Raw genomic sequence first — 15,491 nt, 5'->3', positions numbered from 1 at the left:
AGAATGTTCAACGTTTTGACCTGGATTGTGTTTACACATGGTGCTTTCCTATGTAAAATTCATCAAGCACTTTTGTGCACTTTGTGCGACAGCACAGAATGTGTCCCTCAGATTGTCCTTCAGCCTGGTGCCCATCTCTAATTTACACTGAAATCATAGGGGTGGGTGTCAGCGCTGAGCCTTGGCATTTGTGACTTACGGGAGTGGTTTCACTGCACATTCAGTGGTAAGAGCTTCCTTTAAAGGTGAGTTCAATTTTCATGGTTCCCTAGTGATCCATCATGCAGATGTGCACACCTGTAGGATATTGGCGTTTGTTTTTGCTCTTTTTATCCTATGCTTTGCTATTTTTTTTTAAAAAAACAAAATGTTTTAAACCACCCACATGCTCTACAAAAAGAGAATGGCTCAAGTACAAATGACAGCATAAAAGTTATCACCTAGGCTGTATCACAGCAGGAAAAAATATAAAATCTCAAGATAGCATCGTTGGAAAAGGCAGAATGCTGAATCCTTCCAACCCACGGGCATAGCTAAGTCAGTACTAGTGAGAACAGGGAGAGGATCAGGAAAGAAACATAAGAAAAATCTTAATAGAAAAAGCTGATGCAGCTTCTAAAAAATGATTTTGTGGTTGTTACAGTGTTGCTTATGAAATAATATTTTAGTCTTAATTAAAAGAGTGATTGGAAGGAAACCATTAGGTAACTAATGGCGTGAGTAGTGTGTGGCTGTGGAATAAAACCCACAGAGGTAGCACGGCGATGACTAAAGTTGCAGAATGAAGCGGAGAATCAAAAGACCTTGCTAGTTCTAGCTGGTGTGATTAGGTGCCAGCTTAGCAAATAGTCAATGCACTAACCACACATTGGCCTGGGTGAGGAACTAAAGCCAACTCACCACGGTGACTCCCCTGGCGTCCTGGTAGGCCACCTTGACGATGTCTGCAGTGCTCCTGTTGAGGAAGAAGTATCCGGAGCCTTCTCTGACGTGCAGCTCCGCCTGCAGGGGGCAGAGGCAGGGAGGGGTCGGGCTGCCTGTCGGAGGGTGAGGGTCCCCCCAGTGGGTCTCACCCTGGTAGGACTGTGGCAGGGCAAGAGTCATACCTGGATGCCAGGGTGGTTGTAGGCGGCCACCTCTTTTGGACTCACCCTCACGTCCTCCACCAGGACGAGCTCTTTGGAGGCCGACATGAGCACGGGAGGGTCATGCTGAAGGGACAAGGCCAACATCATCAGATCCACAAGGCCATGGCCAACTGCGGGCCAATGCAATGCCTGCCTGCAGCCCACCCCTGGGGAAGAGCAGGCCTAGAAGCCCCAGCTCCTAGCCACTCATTCTGTCTGGGACACAAACCCTGATAAAACCCTGGTGGCTCCTGAGCCCTGTGAAATGGCCACATCCCCTTTCAGGCCTTCCTCACCCAAGGCGGAGGGAGTTGCCGCCTCCTCCACTCCACACAGAGGCTGAGTGAGCAACAGTCCTGCTCAGAGGACGGCCCCACCCCACCCTGCCAGGCCCCACTGCCAGGACTCACACACAACCCCGACTCTCGGGACCGCAGAGCAGATGGCCGGCTTCAGAGCACGTGGCAGGTCCTGCACTGGGGGAGTGGACGGTGGGGGGGCTGGGCAACCGGGAAAGCCGCTGGCCAGGCCGAGCCATGGGGGAGGGTCCCATGGAAGAGTCCTCACAGCTGGCTCCCAAGATGACAAGGACAGCCCTCACTACCTTGGGGGCACACTGCATGGCTCTGCTTCCTGCCACGTGTCATTTGAGGGAGGCTGTCTGACCCGGCCCAGATCTGACTCACCCACAGTCGGATTAACTGAGCACCCACTGTGCACCAGGCACGTGCGAGGCACTGGGGGTGCAGCAGCTGCCCTCAGGGAAGAGTGAGCGAAGGACAGGAAGGTGCCGGGTGCATTAGGGGTGCCACAGGCAAGGAGGGGTCTGAGAGGGAGCACAGACCTCAAGCTGAGGAACACCTGAGCCACGCCAGTGACAGGGAGCCCCCAGGGCACAGAGCGTGAGTACAAAGGCCCTGGAGGGATCCTGTCGGGGTGTCTAGGCCCAGCCAGGAGGCCAGGAGGCCCCTGCTCTGGCCAAGGGATTCTGGTGTGGGCATGCAGGAGGAAGAGGCCCGGCCACCAGGGACAGGCGCAGGTGAGCCTGTCAGCGGCCACTCCCTCCAGGCCAGCCTCCTCAATGCTGCCCCCACTGGGGCCCTGGCCTTTCCCAAAGCTTAGCCAGGTGACAACTGAAGCTCCTCATCCTAGCACTTAGGGTCTCAGGGATCAGCCCGCACATTCCCTTTCCAGCCTTTCTCTGCTGCTTCTACCTTGTCCAAAACACAAGGTCACTGACACCCCCCACCATGGGGTGGCTGTTGTCCAGGCAGGACCGTTTGTGGGGAACCCTTCCCACTCCTACCTCGGATGCACCTATTTGGGCCCCACTAGCAGCGCCCCTGCCCGGGGCCCCCATGAGATGCTGGGGCTGAGAGGGGTGGGCCGGTGGGTGGTGATCGGTGTGCACAGATGCTGGCGACAGTGTGCGTAGCGTGTTTGGGGGGCTGTTTCTGTGCTGTGACAGCAGGAGGCACAAGGGCTCTGGGATCTGGGGCAGAAAGCCAGTCTGCGCCCAGGGCTTAGGGACAGTCCCCGAAGGGGCTGACATCTTAGCTGGGACTGGAAGGACAGAAGGTTACCCGGTGGGGGAGAGTTAGAGGAGGGAGGGGGCGCTCCTGGCAGCAGGGACTGTGCGTTGATAGTGTGACCCCCACGGGCACACTGGGTGGTCTGTAAGGCAGGGGCGTGGGGACGGCTTCCTCCTGAAGGTCTGAGGGCTACCGGGAGCATGCTGGAGCCCAGACTTGACAGGGTCCGTCTGAGTTTTCAGTGGATCCCTCCAGGAGCCCACACGGAAGGGGTGTGGGGCAGGGGAGATCCGAGGCAGGGAGCACACTCCCAGTTCAGGGAGCATGTTGGGGACTGAGGGCTGTGGCCAGTGAGGGTGTTCAGGACACTTGGACACCCGGTGGAATTTGGGCAGAATTCAGACAGCATCAGGAGATCTCCTGGCCTTGCCCATGGCCTCTCCCACCGCTGGGCCCTGGGAGATACCTGCTGCTTCACTCTGGCCGTGCTGAGGTGGGACAGCTGGTAGCCAGTCGCGGGGGCAGTGACAGCTGTGGTTCCGATGCCTCATGGACTGAAATGGCCGCAAACCTGAGTCCAAGAAGAGAGAAACTGATGCTGGATGTCTGCCCCATCGCGACTGCTGAAGCAACCCCTCCCTCCTTCTGATTTGTAGTTTCAAATATGAAAACCAATAACTGAGTTGGTTGAAATTGTGTGTACTATGAGAGTCAACAGGCCCCGAGCAAGGCTTCACGGAGCAGCTGAGATGCGTTGGGGGAAAGAGATTTAACTTTTGGCTGTGGGAGATTTCGGATGCACCTGGGCATAAAGTAGCACAGGTGTTGGAGCTGGAAAGATCTGCCGCACACCCTGGCACTGGAGTCTCCCCTGCCGTGGGGCCTGAGCCTCTCCCAGCTACCTCAGAGTGTCTGTGCGGACTGAAGAGCAGGAGCTCACAGAGCGCCCTGCATTTTACTTCTGGACAAAGGGGAGTCCCAGATAGCTGGGCTCCTGGTGGACACCAGCCTGCCCTGGCACACTTCTTGTCTGGCCACGGTTCACTGTCTCTGTCCTCCTGCCCTGGGCCATCGAGCTCGCCACTCTGCTCACCGAGAAGCCGTTCCCATTGTCCTGGGACACCAACCTCGTGGGTGGTCAAGCTCAATGCTGTCCAGCAGCGCCCTGGTGGACTCCCAGTGGTGGCTCGGAGAGCTGAAGTTGTCGAATTGGAGGCCCTGCCGGTTATAGGTGGCCACGTCCCACAGGGGGTCGCTGTGGCTGGAGACTGGAACCTGCAAGAAGCAAAGCGCCCAGGCCTGGTCACAGCCACTGCGGACCACGCAGTGCACGCTGAAGCCGGCGGCTCCCCCGTGGGCTCAGGGCTGTGCTGAGAAGTGAGTGAGTAACAATCTCCACCACGGCCGACCAGCCCTGCCCAAGCCGGCTCTGCGTCCGCACCGTGGCTCCTAATGGGGGATGAGAAGCCCCTTCCCCACCAGGGGGTCCTTCAGCAACATTGGGAAGCATTTCTCACTGTCACTACTGAGAGGGGTGTTGCCACTGTCACCTAGTGGGTAGAGGGTGGTGACACTGCTGACCACCCTAGGATACATAGATGGCCCCCTCAGAAACTGGCCCCAGGTGCCAACAGGTCAGAGTGTACAGTCTACACGGACACCCACGGAGTGAAGGAGCCAGCAGGGGCCCCCAGACTCATGAGCTTACGGGCTCGCAGAGTGACCCCAGGTGGGACAAGGCATGCCAAACATCTGCAGCAGACAAACTGGGCTTGGTGACTGCGGCGGGAAGTAGGTATCTGGCAAGCACGAGTGCCCCATGGCCAAGCAGACGGAGGGGTCAGGTGTAGTCTGGCTCGGGGAGGGCGGAGCAGCACCCGCGGGATCTGAAGACGGTCTCTCTCCCGAGTGCTTGTGGTCTCTCTCCCGAGTGGCTTTCAAGACGTGCCCGTTCACCTCCCGGGCCAGCTGCAGGGGTCTGGCGTGTTGAGCTGACACTAGCGCTGCCCTGACTGCACCGGCTGCTCCCTGCTGCTGGAGAGCACCCAAGTCCTACGACATCACTCAAACCCTCCTGCCCCTCACCGGGGAACCTGCACAGGCTCAGCTGTCCCCCTGGGGCAGGCACAACACTGGGCCTCGAGTGCCCCACCGGCCAGGCGGCCTGCCCCAGGCTCTCCTGCTGCTGCTTTGTTCATCCTCCACAGGACCCATGACCTCCGCCACGCTCACTGCAGCTGTCCCAGAGCCCGCCTTCCCCACAGGCTGGCAGCCTCCCACGGCGGAGGATGGGACTTCTCCCCAGATCCTGTCTCCCCAGCCTGGGCCTGGCACCAACAGCGTCCACAACTGTCTGCAGAGTGAACTGACGCAGGGACTAGCAAGCACAGGTTGCAGCAATGACTGTTAGCTGCCCTCCAAGTTCCCACACTCCTCTGTCCCCCAGGCAAAGAAACTGTGTGTTTTATAGGCTGGTAAACTGCACGAAGAAGATACTTCTCAGTTTCTCTTGCAGCTAGTGTGGTCTATGGGCAACCTTCTGATCAATGAGATATAGGTGGAAATTATTCTTCTAAACTTCTGATAAGGCTAACAAAGAACACTAGGTCAGCTGAGAGGTGAGCGCTTTCCCCTTCAGGCTATGTGGAATGCAGATGTGACAGCCGGAGCTGTAGCAACCATTATGGACTGTGGCGGGGACGGGGTGGGGAGCGACATAGAGGATGCAAGCCACGTAACAAAATGATGAAGTGGAAAGACAGAAGCCTGGATCCCTTATGAATATAGACCAGCCAGACTAACCCTGTATGGAACCTCATGTGACAGACAAATAAACTCTGTCAGTTAAGCCCCTGTCATTTTGGGTTTTGTTCCCTGTAAATCATCTTGATCTTAACTGCTATGAGGGCAGGAAAAAAAACTAAAAGAGACGAGACCCACACTCATCTTTCTCTATCATTCGTCCAGTCAGGAAGTCACCTTGCTAAGGGTCATGTGTACCATTTCTTCACCCTTACATCCCAGCTCATGTCAGTGAGCTCAAGCGTTGGCCTCTGCTGTTCCAGCCCAGCAGCCAGGGAGAGCCCTGCAGAACCTCCTCCCCAGGCTCCTGGCGAAAAGCTCCATCTCTTAGAAGGTGTGGCAGGGCGTCCCCAAGAATGCTTGCTGTCCTCTTGGGGATTTCTGTCACCTCCACTCTGCTCTCAGAACACTCACACCTGTTCTAGCACTCTGCTCAGGGAGGGGATTTGACCTCCTCATTTTAAACTGACTCCTCCATCACCCCTGACTGTTTTCCTTTCTCCATGGCCAGCAGAGACAAAATACATTACTTCTGTAGGTTGTTTATGGACCCTCTCTCTCTTTCCTCCCTCCCTCCCTCTTCTCTCTCTCTCTCTCTCTCTCTGTTCTTGAATGTCAGGTCATGGGGACAAAGGTTCCTGCGTGTTTTCTGCTCTGCTGCATCCCAGGCCTAGAGCAGGCACTGGCACAGGAAGGTGTCATAGATAGGCACTATGTGACTGGATGGCTGGAGCAGGAGGGACAGGGAAGATTCCCTGCAAGGGTTGCTGTGTTTGCTCTGGAGGTCAAGAGGCCTTGGTTTGAACCCTGGCTGGGTGACCCTGGACACATTTTGTCAGTTGTTCATTCTAAACAAAACCAGGCTTGGTTGGTGGCTGCTCTGTACCAGGCACGATGCCCAGGGCTAGAGGGGCAGAGATGAAGATCCTAAGGTCACTGAGCATACTTCTGATGGGAGAGAGGAAAAAAGATATTACAAACCACGGGGATCAGCGCTGTCTGCGAGGTTGACTCTGGGGGGCAGGGAAATGCGACGGCTGCCTGGCCCAGCCTGGGAGGGTGGGGGGCTCCTCCAGAAGCAGGAACTCCCCACCAACTAACCCCCTCTGGGCCTCCTGTGGACGAGGCGGGGTTCCAACACAGTGACAAATGCATTCAGCAGCCCACTATGTGCAACCCTCATGGGAAGCCTTCACAACCACCCTTGCAGGAAGGCCCAGTTGTTTCTATTCATGTTTTACTAATTAACCCTTGCTGAGTGCTCGCTCCTTCCCAGGCTGCTTTCTAAGCCCTTTCCATTTATTAGCTCAGCTCACCCTCAGCACAACCCTATGGGGTAGGTGCTGCCCAGCCCCATTTCACAGGCAGGACTGTGAGGCCAGAGAAGTTAAATGAGCAGAATACAGAGCGGCTGCGCATCAGCCCTGGACTCAGGCTCGGGAGCCGGAGTGGAGGCTGAGGCCGTGTGCTCTGCATGCACACGCCATGGCCGCCTGCCTCCTCGGGTGGGAAGAGGGATTTACAGGCATCAGGCAAGTGGCAGAATCCACCCCGGACCTAGGTCCTGGGAGGGCCCAGAATCCAACACACCAAAGGCCACTGTCCCAATGCTGGGGATCTGTAGGGACCCCGAAGGGTAACTCTGGAGTGGGCCAGAAGCGCCCCTGTGCTCTGACCCCTGTTGCAAACACTTCGAAGCCTTTGGAGCCCACAGTCCCGCCTTCGTCAGGAGAGCCTGGCAGGTCAGCACCCTGCCAGGCCTGCCAAGCGCTGTCTTGCGTGATCACATGGATGTCAGCAACCACTGTCCCCCATGGGGGAGGCTCTGCTCCTCCTGCATCAGTTCCTGCTTTCAGCCGGAAAATCACAGGGAGACGGAGCTATGCCAAAAGCTACTCGGAACAATTGGGTTTTCACACAGATTTGTCAGAGCAAGTGAGTAATTCCCGTCAGGGAAGGACTGGGCAGGGTGGGTGGTGAAGGGCAGGGCCCCTGGCTCACCTTGAGGGGCAGGTAGGCAGCGATGGTGATCTGGGCACATAGGTGGACGTGGCCCTGTTTGTAGCTCACCAGGAGCGTGGTGAAGCCCTGGGCCTCGGCTGTCACCCTGAGGGCGCTGCATTGCCTAGACCCTGGTGGCAGCCTCTCCACTCAAAGAGGACCACATGGTCACCGTGAACTTGCGTTTGCTGGGGAAGGCAGGACAGGCTGAGGGTCCCTCTTTCATCCTGGGCTTGATATGCAATCTGATATTTTTCAAGTAAAGATTTTTAATTTCAGTATAATTCACACAGCTATAAAATTGACAATAATTTTTCACCACATATTGAACACATCCTGTATCCTGTACCCAAGAAACAGATTATCGGCACCCCAAAATCTCCTGGAGCCCCCATCGCATGTCTAGCCTCTGCCCCGGGGAAACCACTACCCTGACTTCTACCAGCAGGGCTCAGTGTCGCTTGACGCTGCAGTTTCTATAACGGGAACCATGGAGGATAAACCCTTCTGTATCTGGCTTCCTCCGCTCAGTGTTGTTCACGAGATTCCTCGTTTGCTGCACCTTGTACGTCCTTCACCCGCATTTCTATACACTGTGCTGCTGTGTGAATACAGAGCAATGGGTTTACCCGCGCTGCTGTGCACACTTCGGCTCCTCCCAGTTTGGGGCTCTGATCCGCAGGGCTGCTGAGAACATCTGTGCACCTTCCTTTTTGGGGACAAGCTTAGGCATTTCTTTTTGGTGTGTCCCTAACAGTGAGACTCCTAGTTCATGGGGTGTGCATTGTTATTTCCAAATATCTTTCCCAAAGTGGTTCCATCAATTGAAACTTCTACTAACAGTTGCCTTTATTTTCCATCAATGTTTTACTTAAATTTTTAAAACCTTATTGGATTCTCATAAAATACACATGGCAAAAAACCTCCCGCCTTTGCACATTTACATGTAGAGTTCAGTGCTGTGAAGGACACGCGCACTGTCGTGCAAGCATCACCACCGCGTACCCACACAGCTCACCTCACACCCTGCAGCTCTGTCCCCAAGAAGCAATAACTCTGTCATTTCCATGCCCCTGGCAACCACCCTTCTACTTCCCGTCTCCATGAATTTGACTACTCTGGGTACCTCATATAAGTGGATTTAGACAGTGTTTACCTTTTGTGACTGGCGTATTCACTCAGCACAATGTCCCCAGGTTCATCCAGGTGGTAGCATGCGTCAGAATCTCCTTCCTTTTTAAGGCCGAATCATAGTCCACTATTATTCCAACAGTCCAAATGTGTATGTATCGACCACATTTGGTTCATCCATTCATCGCTGGTGAACACTTGGGTTGCTTCCATCTTTTGGTTATTGTGAAGGACACTGCTATGAAGGTATGAGAGGACAAATACCTCTTTGAGATTTTGCTTTCAATACCTTTGGGTATATACCCAGAGGTGGGATTGCTGGATCACAGAGTAATTATATTTAATTTTCTCAGGAATGACTATACTGTCTTCAGTAGCAGTGACACCATTTTACGTTCCCTCCACTAGTGCATGAGAGTTCCAATTTCTCCTCATCTTCACTGACACTTGTTTTTTGTTTTGTTTTGTTTTTTTTGAGACAGAGTCCCACCCTGTTGCCAGGGCTAGAGTGTTCCGGCATTATTAGCCTAGCTCACCTCAAACTCCTGGGCTCAAGCGATCCTTCTGTCTCAGCCTCCCAAGCAGCTGGGACTACATGTGCTTGGCTGATTTTGTTTGTTTCTCTTTTTAATTGCCTGGATAATATTTTTTTTCTATTTTTCAGTAGAGATAGGGTCTCGTTCTTGCTCAGGCTGGTCTCGAACTCCTCACCTCTAGAGATGCTCCAGCCGTGGCTTCCCAGAGCGCTAGGATTACAGATGTGAGCCACCGTGCCTGGCCACCGACACTTACTGTTTTCTGTTGTTGTTTGGATAGCAGCATCCTAGGGAGTGGAAAGCTGTTTCCGTTGTGGTTTGATTGCGTTACTCTGAAGACTAGTGATGCTGAGCATCTTTCATGAGCATGTGGCCATTTGCATATCACTTTTGCAGAAATATCTGTGCAAGTCCTTTCCCCATTGTTTATTGGGTTATGTGTTTTATTATGGTCAACATGTAGGAGTTCTCTACATATTCTGGATGTCAACCCCTTATCAGGTGTATGATTTGCAGGCATTTTCTCTCATTCCATAGGTTGCCTTTGGCTCTGCTGTGTCCCTTGATATACAGAACTTTTAGATTTTGATGTAGTCCAGTTTACCTACTTTTAATTTGTAGCCTGCACTTTTGGGGTTATATTCAAAATATCAATGGCAAACCCATTGTCTAAAGCTTTCCTCCTATATTTTCTTCTAGGAGTTTTATAGTTTTAGTCCTTAACATTTAGATCTTCAATTTGCTGTGAGTTAATTTTTGTGTATGGTGTTATGTCAGAGTCTAACGTCATTATCTTGCATGTGGATGCTCACTTGTCCCAGCACCATTTGCTGAAGAGACTGTCCTTTCCCCACTGGATGATCCTGGCACCCTTCTCAGAAAGCATTTAACCTTCCATGATGGTTATTTCTGGGCTCAGTGCTCTGCTCCATTGCTCTGTAAGTCTGTCCATGCCAGGGCCACCCTGTTTTGATTACTGGAGCTTGTAGAGTTTTGAAAACAGGAAGTGTAAAGACCTCCAAATTTGTTCCATTTCAAGATTGTTTTGTTTGGGGTCTTCTGATGTTCTACATGCCTGATACTTTGCTAAATTTGCTTTAGTTCTTATAGTTCTTTTGTGGAGTCTTAAGTGTTTTGTACATATGGGATCATGTCGCCTGCAAACTGGTTAACTTTACATCTTCCTTTTCAATTTGAGAGCCTTTTATTTCTTTCTCTTGCCTAATTGCTCTTTCAGTTGGCATCACCACATTACATGTGTTTGGATTGTGTGTCCAAAAACATCAACTAATCATAGGCTTTTTTGATACATTAGTCTATTAAATTATGTACAAAACAAAAACAGTACAAGCTTTTATGAGTTTCTGTGTATTTACCTTTACCAGAGGTCTTTATTTCTTCATAACGCTTTGAGTTCCTGTCTAGTGTCCTTTCTTTTCAAGTGGAAGGACTGCTTCATTGCAGGCAGGGCTGGTGGTACTCAGCTTTTGGTTATCTGCCAATGTCTTAGTCTTAATTTCTCCATCATTTTTGAAGCACCGTTTGTTGGATATAGAGTTCTCAGTTGCAGGGCTTTTTTTTTTTTTCCTTCCATGACTTTGAATATTTCAACCCACGGACTTCTGGCCTCTTAGGTTTTTTTTTTTAAATTTCAGCATATCATGGGGGTACCAATGTTTAGGTTACATACATTGCTTTTGCTCTGCCAGAGTCAGAGTTTCAAGCATGTCCCTCACCCAGATGGTGCCCACTGCACCTGGAAGTTCTGAATATACTCATCCTCTCCTCCCCTCTCCCACCTGTCCAACACCCAAGGAATATGTGCACAAGAGTGTTGATCAGGTAATGCCAATTTGATGGTGAGTACATGTGGTGCTTGTTTTTCCACTCTTGGGATACGTCGCTTAGTAGAATGGGCTCCAGCTCTATCCAGGATAATACAAGAGGTGCTAGATCACCATTGTTTTTTTCTGGCTGAGTAGAACTCTATGGTATACATATACCACACTGTATTAATCCGCTCATGTATTGACAGGCACTTGGGCTGTTTCCACATATTTTCAATTGTGAATTGTACTGCTATAAACATTTGAGTGCAGGGGTCTGTTTTATAGAATGTCTTTTTTTCCTTTGGGTAGATGCCCAGAAGTGGGATTGCTGGATCAAATGATAGTTCTACTTTGAGCTCTTTGACGTATCTCCGTGTTACTTTCCAGAGACTATACTAGTTTGCAGTCCCACCAGCAGCGTATAAGCATTTCTATCTCTTTGCATCCACACCAACATTTATTGTTTTGAGACTTTTTGATAAAATCCATTCTCACCGGAGTTGAGACCTCATTGTGGTTTCGTTTTGCATTTCCTGATGATTAGAGATGTTGAGCCATATTTAATGTTTTCTGACCATTATTCTGTCTTCTTTTGAAAAGTTTCTGTTCATACCCTTTCTCCACTTATTAAAAGGCTTGCTTGATTTTTTACATTGTTTCTGGTTTTCCTGAGTTCTATATAGATTCTAGTTACCAGCCGTTTATCACCTTTGTAGCATGGGAATATTTTGTCCCATTCTGTGTATTGTCAGTTTGCCCTCATGACAGTTTCCTTGGCTGTGCAGAAGCTTTTTAATTTGATCAGGTCCCATTTATTTATTTCTGTTGTTGCTGTGATTGCCTTTGGGGTCTTCTTCATAAATTCTTTCCCTAGGCCAATGTCCATAAGAGTTTTTCCAACATTTTCTTCTGGAATTCTTAGTTTCATTCCTTAGGTTTAAGTCTGTTATCTACTGTGAGGTGATTTTCGGGAGAGGTGAGAGGTGCGGATCCTGTTTCAGTCTTCTACATGTGGCTATCCAATTTTTCCCAGCACCATTTATTGAATAAGGATTCTTTTTCCCCAGTGTATGTTTTTGTCTGCTTTGTCAAAGATTAGATGGCTATATGGTGGTGGTTTTATATCTGGGTTCTCACTTCTGTTCTATTGATTTATGTCTCTGTTCTTGTGCGAGTACCATGCTGTTTTAGTTTCTACAGCCTTGTAGTATAGCTTGAAGTCTGGTAAATTGATGCCTCCCAATTTGTTCCTTTTGCTTAAGATTGCTTTTCCTATATGGGGTTTTCTCTGGTTCCATACGAAGCATAGAATTATTTTTTCTGTATCTGCGAAAAATGATCTTGGTATTTTAATAGGGATTGCATTGAATCTGTAGATCACTTTGGGTAGTATCGACATTTTAACAACGTTGATTCTACTGACCCATGAGCATGGTTTTCCACCTGTTCACATCCTCTGTTATTTCCTTCCTCAGTTTTCGTAGTTCTCCTTGTAGAGGTCCTTTATCTTGTTAGTTATATATATTCCTAGATTTTTTATTTTCTTTGTTGCTGTTGTGAAGCATTTTGAGTCTTTGATTTGGTTCTCAGTTTGACTATTGTTCGCGTATAGGAATGCTTCTGATTCCTGTCCATTGATTTTGAACCTGAGACTTTGCTGAATTTATCAATTCCTGCAGTGTCATGGCAGAATCTTTGGGGTTTTCTAGATATAAGATCATATCATCAGCAAAGATCGATAGTTTGACCTCTTGTGTCCCCACTTGGATGTCCTTGATTTCCTTCTCTTGGCTGATTGCTCTGGCTAGGACTTCCAGCACAATGTTGAAGAGAAGTGGTGATAGATAGCAACTTTGTCTGGTTCCAGTTCTAAGTGGGAATGCTTTCAATTTTTCCTGCTCAGCATGATGTTGGCTATGGGTTTGTTATATATGGCCTTTATCATTTTTAGGTAGGTTCTGTCTATGCCTATTTTGTTAAGCTTTCTCATCAAAAAAGGGTGCTGAATTTTGTTGAATGCTTTCTCTGCATCTATTGAGAGAATTGTACAGTCTTTGTTTTCACTTCTATTTATGTGGTGACTTACATTTCTGGATTTGTGTATGTTGAACCATACCTGCATTTGTGGGATGAAGCCCATTTGTATGTGATGGATTATTTTTTTAATGAGCTGAATTTGATTTCTTAGGATTTTATTGTGGAATTTTTGCATATATATTCACAACAGATATTGATCTGTAGTTTTCTTCTTTTGTTGAGTCATTTCCTTGCTTTGGTATCAGGGTGATGTTGGCTTCAGGAAACATGTTGGAGAGGATTCCTTCCTTCTTGATGTTGTGCAATAATTTCTGCATGATAGGCACCAGTTCTTCTCTGTAGGTCTGGTACAATTCAGGCGTGAAACCATCTGGTCCAGGAATTTTCTTTTTAGGAAGGTTTATTATTGCTGCTTCCATTTTGATACTTGATATTCGTCTGTTGAGGAATTCTATTTCTTCCTGATTGAACCTAGGGAGGCTGTGTGTTTCTAAGAGTTTGTCTATTTCCTACAGATTTTCAAGTTTATGTGCATAGAGGTTTTTATAGTATCCATGGATGATATTTTGTATTTCTGTGACAATAGTTGTAATTTATCCTTTCTCATTTCTGATTGAGATTAGAGTCCTTTATTTTCTGCTTCTCATTAATCTAGTGAGAGGCTGTCAATTTTGTTTATCTTTTCAGAGAACCAACCCTTTGTTTTATTAATCTTCCATACAGTTTTTCTTGTTGTTGATTTCATTTAGTTCTGCTCTGATCTGTTATTTCTTTTCTTCTGCTGGGTTTGGAATTGCTTTGCTCATCCTCTTCTAGTTCTTTGAGAGGATTCATCAGATTGTTGATCTGTGATCTTTCTGTCTTTTGGATGTGGGCAGTTATGGGTATAAGTTTTCCCCTCAAGAGGGCTTTAGCTATGTCCCACAGACTTTGACAACTTGTGTCTTCTTTATCATTTAGTTGAAAGAGTCTTTTGATTTCCATCTTAATTTCCTCCTTAACTGAAGAATGTTTCAGCAAAAGGTTGTTCAGTTTGCTTGATGTTGTGTAGAGATGAGAGCTCATGTTGGAGTTGATTTCTAAATTTATTCCACTGTGGTCTGAGAAGATGCATGTTATAATTTCCATTTTTTAAAAATTTTTTGAGACATGCTTTGTGGCCTAGCATATGATCAATCTTAGAGAATGTCCCATGAGCTGATGAGAAAAATGTATATTCAGTGGTTGTCGGGTAGAATGTTCTGTAACTGTCAGTCAGGCCCATTTGTTCTAGAGTTCTGTTTAAGTCCATTGTTTCTTTATTTTCTGTTTGGAGGATCTGTCCTGTTCTGTCAGAGGTGTGTTGAAGTATCCGGCTATTACAGTGCTGCTGTTTATCTTTTTGTTTAGATCAAGTAGGATTTGGTTTATGAATCTGGGTGCAATTGACTTAGGTGTATAAATATTTAGAATTATTATGTCTTCTTGTTGAATTGTGCCCTTCATGGTTATATAGCGACCATCTTTGTCTTTCATTACTTTTGTTGAAGACTAAGTTATCTGAAATCAGAACTGCTAGGCTGGCTTTCTTTTGGCTTCCACTTACGTGGAATATTTTTTTTCCATCCCTTTACCTTGAGTCTGAATGCATCCTTGTGGGTTAGATGTGTTTCCTGAAGACAGCAGATAATTGGTTTGTGCATATTTTACCCATTCGGCCAGCCTACGTCTCTTTAGTGGGCACTTGAAGCCATTCACATTTATTGAAGGAATTGATAAGTGGAGCAGATTTCTGTTCATCCTTTTGAGTTGAACTTTGTATTTTCTCTGGAGCCATTGTGGTACCTGGCCTTTGACCTTTACCTTTTGGACGATTTCACACTGGTGAGTGTTTATTGTGCCTATTCACGTCTAATGCTATTCTGAGTACTTCCTGGAGGCAGGTCTTGTCTTGATGAATTCCCTCAGTCTTTGCTTGTCTGAGAAGGTCTTTATTCCTCCTTTATATAAGAAGAGCTGCTTCAGTCTTGATACTGCTCCCTCCTCTGCAATTCCTAGGACATCCCTCTCACTGCCCTCAAATTGTTTGGGATTTGGTGAGTCACTAGGTCTCTGGAAACTTTGGTAATGGTCATAGGCACAACATGGAGAGCGGTAGCTTGTCCGTTTCATTTGACTTCCTTAGTCCAGGAAAAAACCTGGCACTGGGTCTACCACTCGGGAGGGTGGTATGGAGGGATGGTGCCTAACCACTAATTTTGGGGGGGGGGGCACTGGCCCCATAAGTCTTCACCCAGACCCAGGGACACCTGGCTATGGAGAAGACTTCAAGGTCACAATCTGAGTCATAGTTGGGACGCCCATTCTCTCTCTGGCCCAGATCACTAGGTTTTAGTCTGACTTCAGATTTTCGGGGATGCCAGATGTCTGATCAGACCTTTAACAGTCATCTGAGTTGGGGTTGCCCTCTCAGACTTCTGGCAATACATGACCATGCCTAAAAACGTCCATCATGCA

The 15,491-nt window shown here is 48.6% G+C and overlaps 1 long non-coding RNA gene across 1 annotated transcript; it reads right to left on the bottom strand.

Annotated features, from left to right (window-relative positions):
- Nucleotides 1-906: 906 nt before the first annotated feature.
- LOC138387017 (uncharacterized) lies at nucleotides 907-3,218 on the bottom strand. Its single transcript, XR_011233907.1, has 3 exons — nucleotides 3,126-3,218; nucleotides 1,107-1,211; nucleotides 907-1,002 (listed from the first exon to the last, which is right to left on the bottom strand). It is a non-coding gene; the product is annotated as an uncharacterized lncRNA (long non-coding RNA).
- Nucleotides 3,219-15,491: the final 12,273 nt, after the last annotated feature.

Source organism: Eulemur rufifrons, chromosome 7 (genome assembly GCF_041146395.1).
Source record: "Eulemur rufifrons isolate Redbay chromosome 7, OSU_ERuf_1, whole genome shotgun sequence".
In the NCBI taxonomy this organism is placed as follows: Eukaryota; Metazoa; Chordata; class Mammalia; order Primates; family Lemuridae; genus Eulemur; species Eulemur rufifrons.
This window is presented reverse-complemented; position numbering and strand designations above follow the sequence as displayed.